The following is an 8519-nucleotide window of genomic DNA, read 5'->3' as shown; positions in this document are numbered from 1 at the left end:
CCCTCCCGAATTCAGTCAGGGTCCCACAGTGGAGCTTGATTTATCTTGCTCCCTATATACCTATAGAAGGACTTTTTGTTGTCCTTTATTTCAGTTGCCAGCTTGATCTCCATGCCTGCCTTGGCTTTCTGTGTCTCATACCTGCAGACCCTGGCTGTATGATTGTACTCCTCTTTGGATGCTGAACCATTTTTCCATTGCTTATATGCTTCTTTTTTCTTTTTCAAAAATTCCCTGATATCCCTGTTAAGCCAAGCGGGCATTTTAGTCCTTTTCCCACTTTTTGACCATGTGGGGATGGCCTCTTTTTTAACAGTGAGTATTGCCCCCTTAAGGAAACTCCACCCTGAGCTCCCAAATCATTCAGTTGCTGGTCACAGAGGGCCTTTCTAACTACACTCCTGAGTTTACCAAAGTCTGCCCTTCTGAAGTTTAGGACTTCTGTTCTACTGGCTGAATTCCCAGCCTTTCGGAGGATGGTGAGCCTAATCAGGTCATGGTCACTGTCACCCAGAGTACCTCCAATCTTCAAGTCCCCTACCATGTCTTCCCCTTTGGTCAGCACTAAGTCCAGAGTGGCTTTACTCCTAGTTGGTTCTTCCACAGCCTGTGTCAAGAACGGGTCATCAATAGCTGCCAGGAAGTTGGTTGACCTGATGGAGCTGGCTTCCCAACAGATGTCAGGATAGTTGAAGTCACCCATGACAATCAGGTCTTTAGTGTTGGCTGCCTCAGTCAGTTCCCTGGAGAATTCCTGATCACTCTCATCTTCTTAGTTTGGAGGCCTATAGTATACTCCTACCATCAGGTCCTCCTCTCCTGAGCCCCCTTGTGTGCAATCTACCCTCTCTCCCCCAGACATGCCTGGTTTAAAGCCCTCCTCAGCAAGTTGGTGATTCTTGTAGAGAAGAGCTTCTTCCCTCTGCCTGTGAGGTGAATACCTTCTCAAGCATGTAGACCAGTGCTGTTGAACTCCATGCCAAGGTCGAGGAATCCAAAACCAATATGGCGATACCATCTGTGAAGCCTTCAGTTGATTTCCTTGATGCACTCCTCCCTCTAATAACAAAGTCCTCTAACTGAGAGTATTGAGGAGAAGGTCACTTGTACTCCTAGTTCCTTGAGCTTTGCCCCCATAGACTCCCTCCCATCTCCCACAGCACAGACCCCAGCCACACAGACACCAGCCATGTGGTATGCTAGCTAATGCTGAGAGGTGTTTGTTTGTGTGTGTGTGTCTCCAATTTCACTGGGACAGGACAAAGGCAGAAAGGACAAAGCCACTTAGGGCTTTCTGGAGCTAATCAATAGGTCAGCTGATAATGTCTCTCCATTTCTTCCTTGGAGAGAGCTGTCTAAGCAGAGCTTGAACTAATGAGAGAGGCTTTTGTGTTCTTGATGGGCTGCTAAACACTGTGTTATCAGCTCCCTGCTGGTTCCCTCACCTGTCAGGTTTGCTGCAGACAGTATGAAGAAGCAGGGAGAGGGAGATTGAAAAGCTCAGTATCATCAACAGCTGCATACACTGCACACAAGCAGTCCTCCCTCCCCACCCACCCCCCTTTGCCTCAGAGTGCTAGCCAGGGGCTAGGGTCTGACAACATTCCCACCCCTTGAGCAGTAAGCAGGGAAAAGCCTGGGACTTTGCAAGCAGGGTGGGGATTTAAACCCCTCCCTAATCAGAGCATCCTGCCAGGGCCTGGCTATGCCCCCCCCCCCCCAGTCAGCACTGTAGAATGGAAGGGAGTGCTGCTCTAACACCCCTTGGCTTCTAGCCTGAGCCACTGCAGGCATGTGCCTACATTTCCTCAGTCCAGAGGGAATGTCTATGCAGGCAGGTTAGACTAACTTGCAAAGATTGAATCAATTCAGGCTCAGGCTTTTTGAATGTCTTTCCCTAGCCATCCTGTGAAAATTCTGATAAGTTTTACAAGAACAAACCAAAAAAATTCCCTGGTTTTATACATCAAACTTATCTTCTAGAATGAACCACAGAAAATAATGGCATCTATCTTCGAACTCAAAACAGATAATTTTCCATTGCTAAGAGAGCAGAATTTGTCCCAATATTTTCAACTCTTTCACTACCTTTGGTAATGCAGATCTGTGAAAATGAGATGGTAGTGGTCCAGGGCCTGTAGTGGCTCCATGTCTTATAACTGTAAGATAATTTTTCTAATTCTAAGATTTCTTAAAGCTAACAACTAGACTTATTGCTAGAAATGGTGTCACACAAGTGTCATATGTGTGTAGTTGTTACTTTTGGTTTCCTAATTACTCTAAGACATTTCCTTTAGTAAATGATGTGATTTGGTTTCAGATGCAGCCAGCAACATCTCAGCTTGCAGTGAAAATGGAACCTCATTTACCTCACTCATGTCATACATACAAAGATACAAACATACACTTTTTGCACCAGAGATTAAGTCACAATTAGCCCAAACAATTAGCCCTGAAGTTTTGTTTTCTTGTTTTTTAAAAACCCAGCATTTACCAGCAGATTAAGGTTTTACAACTGTCATTTGATTCCAGTCACCTAGATATTCAAAGTGCAAGTTACAATGTAATTTGATATGCTGTAGAAGCAATCTATTATCTTCCCTATCTTACTCCTGTCTTCCTGGTGTGAGCTATATGGCAACCCAACTGCTGCCATTGATTTAAATGTAATTGTGGATATTCAGGACCTGACTCTGCTTCTCCTCAGCAGGATTTCCTTGGATGTTATTATACAAAGGATGGCATCAAAGGAACAAAAATTTAATAAAAGATGTTAAAACTGGATCTAACTCAAGTGTGTCATGAGCAGCTGCATACTGTCTTAAATTAAATGGGATATTCTGGTTTGTATTTGAAAGTACATTTAATATTTTCCTTTATCCTCCAACTGTTTGCAAACATGGCTCACTAATGTAGGCCTGCACCCATTTGTTCAAGTTATCTAACATTTGTCTTGAGACTCACCTTCAAGACTGTCTTCCCCTCCATCCCATTGTCTTTCAAACAAATGATAATGTAATGATTTATCATATATAGTATCTAATATCCCTTGCCTGAGCGCTCTGTAACACCTAATTTAAAAAAATTGCAAAATGTTGGCTATGATATGCTCACAGTAGTCATAGCACTTACTGTTTAAACTAAGTCAATGTTAGCACAGCAAAACCATAACATGAAAGAGCATCATGCAAATGTTGAAACGACTGCTTTTTGTGAGCCTACTAAACTGGTTATACTTAAAATTTTCTGAAAACAGACAAATTCAATGAAGGAACTTTGCCATTTATTGTGGTGGTGATGACTTGGAAGAAGCATGTAAGAATACTTTAATGCAAACAGAAGTTAGCTAACGTTACAATTCTTAAAAAGTGTATATAAGCATAGTGAGAAGAGACTGTGACAGCAGTTTCTTCTGTGAGAGGCAACTCTGTATTATGACTGCAGATTTTTTCTATTCAAGAAGTGCACACAAAAAGAAAAATCCAGAGGGAACAATAAATATGTAGGATATCATAAAGATGTAAAGGCTAGTGGGGCAGACTTGCTTGGTTTAAAAAAAAATAGCATCGTGCTGTGCCATGTCTGTGTCTTTGACTTCACATTTAACATGCTCAGCTTAAAGGTAAAAATTCCTCCCATACCTAACCGCATACCCTGCAAATTCACCCTTGCATCTGAAACTCAAGCTGTGTCCCTTCTGGCTTGTACATAACAAGTAATAAAGATTATGTATGTCTACCATGCCACAGTTTGCCCTCACATAACACATTTTGCAACAATAGTATTTGCTATTCAGTAGCACAGAAATAAATAAGGGCAGAATTTATTTAGCCCAGTAATTGGAATTAGTTAATAATTTTGCTGATGATGTTAAAGTGAGTAAGTTCTGGCTCCCTCCCCCACACCTATTTTAGATGTATAGTGCTAATTAAAGTCAAACTAGTGCATTGCAGTAACTCCAAAAGCAGATTTGTTGTTTATGAACCTGCCATTTGTACAATCCATTTTCAGAGCTTATTTTAAGTATTTGAGTCCCATCTGCTTTTTTATACTATTGTTGATTGTTGCACAGGTATCCTTACACATTAATCTTGCTGCTGTAGCCTGATCTTAAGTCAGCAAAGTATCATACTGCTGCTTTAACTCCTTGAGGGATTTTCTAAGGATGTCCTATTTCTCTGTGCTTGGCTTACGTTATTGTGACCGTCAGGGTTGGTATCAAGTTACTAGTATGGGAGTGACCATGCCAAGAAGGCACTGAGCATGCCCAGGATAAACTGTTTTTAGAAGCCTGAACAGGCACAGCTCGAGTTGGGGGCCTACTGCATTAATAAAAGTTCTGAGCCTACTTTCCAGCTAACCTATCTCTGAAGTGTTAGCTAAACATGGCTTACATTTGAGAGGGGAATTGTTCCTTCCAAAACGGTGTCCCACTTGATTAACTGGTCTTTTAGAGCTTGCCTTTTTTAATAGTGCAAGACAGGAATGAGATTCTTAAATTGGTTTGCTGTGGATTTTTTCCCTTTAAAAGTTGGAAAATTTCAAAAGAAACAAATAACGTGATTTTTGTTTTTAACCAGTTCTATCCAGGGCTTAATGTAAAAGCAGGGGAAGATCGATTCACCTTTTTGGTGGATGTAGTAAAGTTCCCTCAGGTGAAGACTCTAAATGTGAACAACTAGTGCACCTCATCCTTGGCTGAGGAGTTCTTCAAACTCTAGCATTTCTTGCCAACAAGTACTGTAGCAGCATCTGATGGGGAAGAAGTGGTATCCCAGGGGGGAAATTCCTGCTTATCTCTCCTCTCTGAAGGAAGATGTGTGCCTCCCTTTGATAGTCTATTGCTCCAAGGGGAGAAGTAAGAAACTTTGACTATGCTCAGATCTCCAAGTGAAGGCATGGTTTAAACAGCAGAACAGATTAGCATAGAAACTACCGATTCCTTCTCTGCTTTTTTCAAAACTTTTCTGGGCAAACTTCTATGCAGAAACCTCAGTTATATTATGTCAATACTGATTCTCCATGTTAGAAAACTCAGTGTGGTTCATCAGGGATTTGTCTATATCAATCTCTGTACTATGCAGTTATTTAATATTTTCTTTTTTCTCTGTTTGAGGGTCCCCTTCAGTACATAAACTCTTTTAGGATTTCTCCTGTCTTGTCCCCATTCTCTTTCCTCCACTGTCTCCGACCATCATAAGATGATTCACGACCACATCAGTATATGACATTGTGACCTTTGCTGACAGTCTAGCTATTGATTTCTAAGTGCCAGAATGAAATGTTTCAGGGGTATACTTGGTAGCCGTGTTGGTGAAATGTTTGCATTTGTAGACTGAACTGGAAAGGCATTTATAGCTCTAATGTAACAAAATCCCAAAAAGAATACAAACAGTGCAAATTCAGTATTCACTATAATCTTTGATTCTTCTGAAGTGATAGAAAGCATTGAACTCTAACACACACTACATTTCATTATATGAACTGGGCTGCTACAGTACAGGTACTGTAATTTGATTTAGAACTGCAAAATGGTTTTGAATCCCATTCCAAAGAGCAAAGCCTTTTCAAGTCTGCTGTATTCCACCCAGTTCTCCTCTGTACTGAAAGCATGTTCATTGTAAAATGGGAGACTTGATTCCACTGTCTTTAATTTTACATATAATGTATAATGAAAAGTTATTCAGTTTAAAACGCACCAGTGGTCTTTCATGTTCACACGTGCAATAATGAAGAGTGTGAGGTGGTGACTTAATGTAGAAGTTTATATTGTAGCTGAATTTCCTGCCCAGTGTTATAAAAATGTTAGAGGCCTCATCATATGATAGCAGCCAGTACTTTTGGATGTACACAGTGATATTTCAAGTTGTGATACTATAACTTTTAAATTGATTAGTGGGATTTGCCATGTACCATAAATGCATTGGGAATATTTCAGACTAAGACCCTCAAATTGCTTGAAGTTAATGGAAGTTTTTTGGTTTGCTGTGCTCAGGCTCCAACCTAACATATTAGTGAAGACCAGTTCCCCACAACTGCCATCTGGCTTTATCCATCACAGTAGTGTCTTTCTTTATAGTCTAATTTTGGCTTGAACTATATCCAGTGCCTAGACAGTGAGTGCAAGAGTCCAACCAGATGAATTATGAGTTAGTATTTTCATTGTTTTCCCTCCCTCCAGTGTCCCCCAAAGCCAATAGGGCAGGATACTGTCCTCTAAGCAGTAGAACCAGGACTTTTTATCCTGTGCTGTAAGCCTAGTAGACACATTCAGTTTACAATCTCCTTTTTCTTTTGACACCAGGAACTGCTGCTGAGATATCTATAAACATAAAGCACCAATTCCTGTGTATCTGGATAACGAAGCACCGAGTTTAGAACTTGAATTTGGATCCTCTGCACAGTAACACCATTCACCAGTACTGAACAAGACCAAATTTTGTGTGTTTTACATTGGTAAGAAATAAGCAATGCCTATTCTGTACTGAATTGTATATGATGGCAAAACTCCTAGCAAGCTTATAAACCAGATAGATTAAACACACATGCTGTATCAATTTGAACTCAAATAAGAAACATAATTTATTTAACTAGATCAAGACACTAAACAGATTAAGTTAATTCTGAAGTCCTTATTAATAAAACAACCCCATATTCATAATGAATAATACCATTTAATGGAATGGCTGACGCTCTTGAGGCTACATCTACATGGCAGTTTGAAGATGTGACTATAGCATGTGTAGCCATAGCTGAGGTAGCTTTAAACCAGCTAGACTGGCTATCAAAAGTAGTAAAGGTACACAACATTGAGTTACAGGCAGGCTTATTTAGCCCAAGCATTTACTCAGGCATTTCCTAGATGTTTGGAACAATGTAAACAGTTGATCTATGTTCTGTTCTAATATTTGGAATTGCTCTGGGATGCCTACAAGCTCTTAATCTTAGATGCAATTTTTAAATAATTTATTTTTAGATATTCAGCATCATAAAATATCATTGGGAGTTTGAATTATTGTTGACTCATTTAAAATTTTGAGTCTATTTGTAGGCTCATAACTATCAGCTCTCAATGGCAATGAGTATTCCTCCATGGTATTTAGAACAGTCATGCAGTCTGATGTGGGTTGGTTCCCTTGGCTCAGCTCAAAGTTGCTTCATATTGTATGTATGATCTGAGTACATTATAAAATGAGAAAGAAATAGTGTAAATACTCAGTTAGTGTTATCTGTAAAGAGCTTTAAAAATCCTGTATAACAAAAGGGGTTTTATAAATAAATTGCTGTTCACCAAACTTATTTCATGAAACAAGAACGTTTTAATTGTTGTCCTATGGGATGACATTAAAATACTTTTATTCAAACATGTTTCCTTTCAACACAATCCAAACGAATGCTGGTAGTGTAAAATATCCAAATCCTCACTATTAATTAAGGCCCGGTCCTGACATTCTTGCACACCTAAAATTTCCAAATATTTTAATGGAAGTTTAGGGTCAACAAGAAATGCTGATTTTTTTTAAATGAAGTGTCCTTTTTATTTTGCTTGGATGAACAATTTGAAAAACCCTGATTTTTTCAGAAGTAAAAAAGTGCTAATAGCTCTAAGGTCAGGAGAAACTTTGGGTATTCAGTCCCTCCAGAAAATTAGGTCAAAATGTGGGTTAGCACTTCAAACTGAGTCACCCAATATCATGAGTCATTTTTGAAAGCATGGGTTAAGACTCAGTCCAGAAGTCTCAGTCCAGAATAAAAGTCTGTTACTGTCACTGGTCAGCAATATCTACAGCTTGAACCTGTCTTACTATAACCCTTCCAAGTGACAGACCCAGAACCTTCACCTCTCTGGGCCACAATCCCATGAGTTTGCCAACTTGAGTCTCTTGAGTATATCACTCTGTTTAAAACTAGAATTGCACATCTAGCCTGACTTGTTTTGCTACCTTAGGGGCTTCCCTTCAGGAACTGTGACCATTATGAACACACTCCAGCAGCTTCCAGCGTCATGCAGACTCCAGCATCATGTGTATCATCATCCGTGCACTGAAAAATGGTGGTGGGGGAGCTTTAACTAAAACTTGTTTGACATACCAGTTCAAACTCATTCTCAACACAGGGCATAAAGCATAATCAGTATAAAACAGAGATTCTAATTTACATATTGTACAGGCTTAATTAAGCATCTGCGGGAGGGCAATACAGCAGTACACAGGCAATCCAGGAAGCTTTTGGAAAGTGCTGGGGACAACTTCCTGGTGCAAGTGTTGGAGAAGCCAACCAGAGGCCATGCTTTTCTTAACCTGCTGCTCACAAACAGGAAAGAATTGGTGAGGAATGTGAAAGCAGATGATAACTTGGGCAGCAGTGACCATGAGATGATTGAGTTCAGGATCCTGAGGAAAGGAAGAAAGGAGAGCAGCAGAATAAGGACCTTGGACTTCAGAAAAACAGACTTTGACTCAAGGAACTGATGGGCAGGATCCCCTTGGAGGCCAGTCTGTGGGGGAAAGGAGTCCAAG

At 40.2% G+C, this 8519-nt stretch overlaps 1 long non-coding RNA gene across 1 annotated transcript in view; it reads left to right on the top strand.

Annotated features, from left to right (window-relative positions):
- Positions 1-7280, top strand: part of LOC109280608 (uncharacterized) — a 56899-nt gene extending 49619 nt beyond the window's left edge. Inside the window, exon 3 of the long non-coding RNA XR_002086982.2 lies at positions 6305-7280. This is a non-coding gene — a long non-coding RNA (uncharacterized LOC109280608). The remainder of the gene's footprint in view (positions 1-6304) is intronic.
- Positions 7281-8519: the final 1239 nt, after the last annotated feature.

Source organism: Alligator mississippiensis, chromosome 11, assembly GCF_030867095.1.
Source record: "Alligator mississippiensis isolate rAllMis1 chromosome 11, rAllMis1, whole genome shotgun sequence".
Taxonomy (NCBI): domain Eukaryota; kingdom Metazoa; phylum Chordata; order Crocodylia; family Alligatoridae; genus Alligator; species Alligator mississippiensis.
Note: the sequence above shows the minus strand (reverse complement) of the source record. Positions and strands in the feature narration are given on the sequence as shown.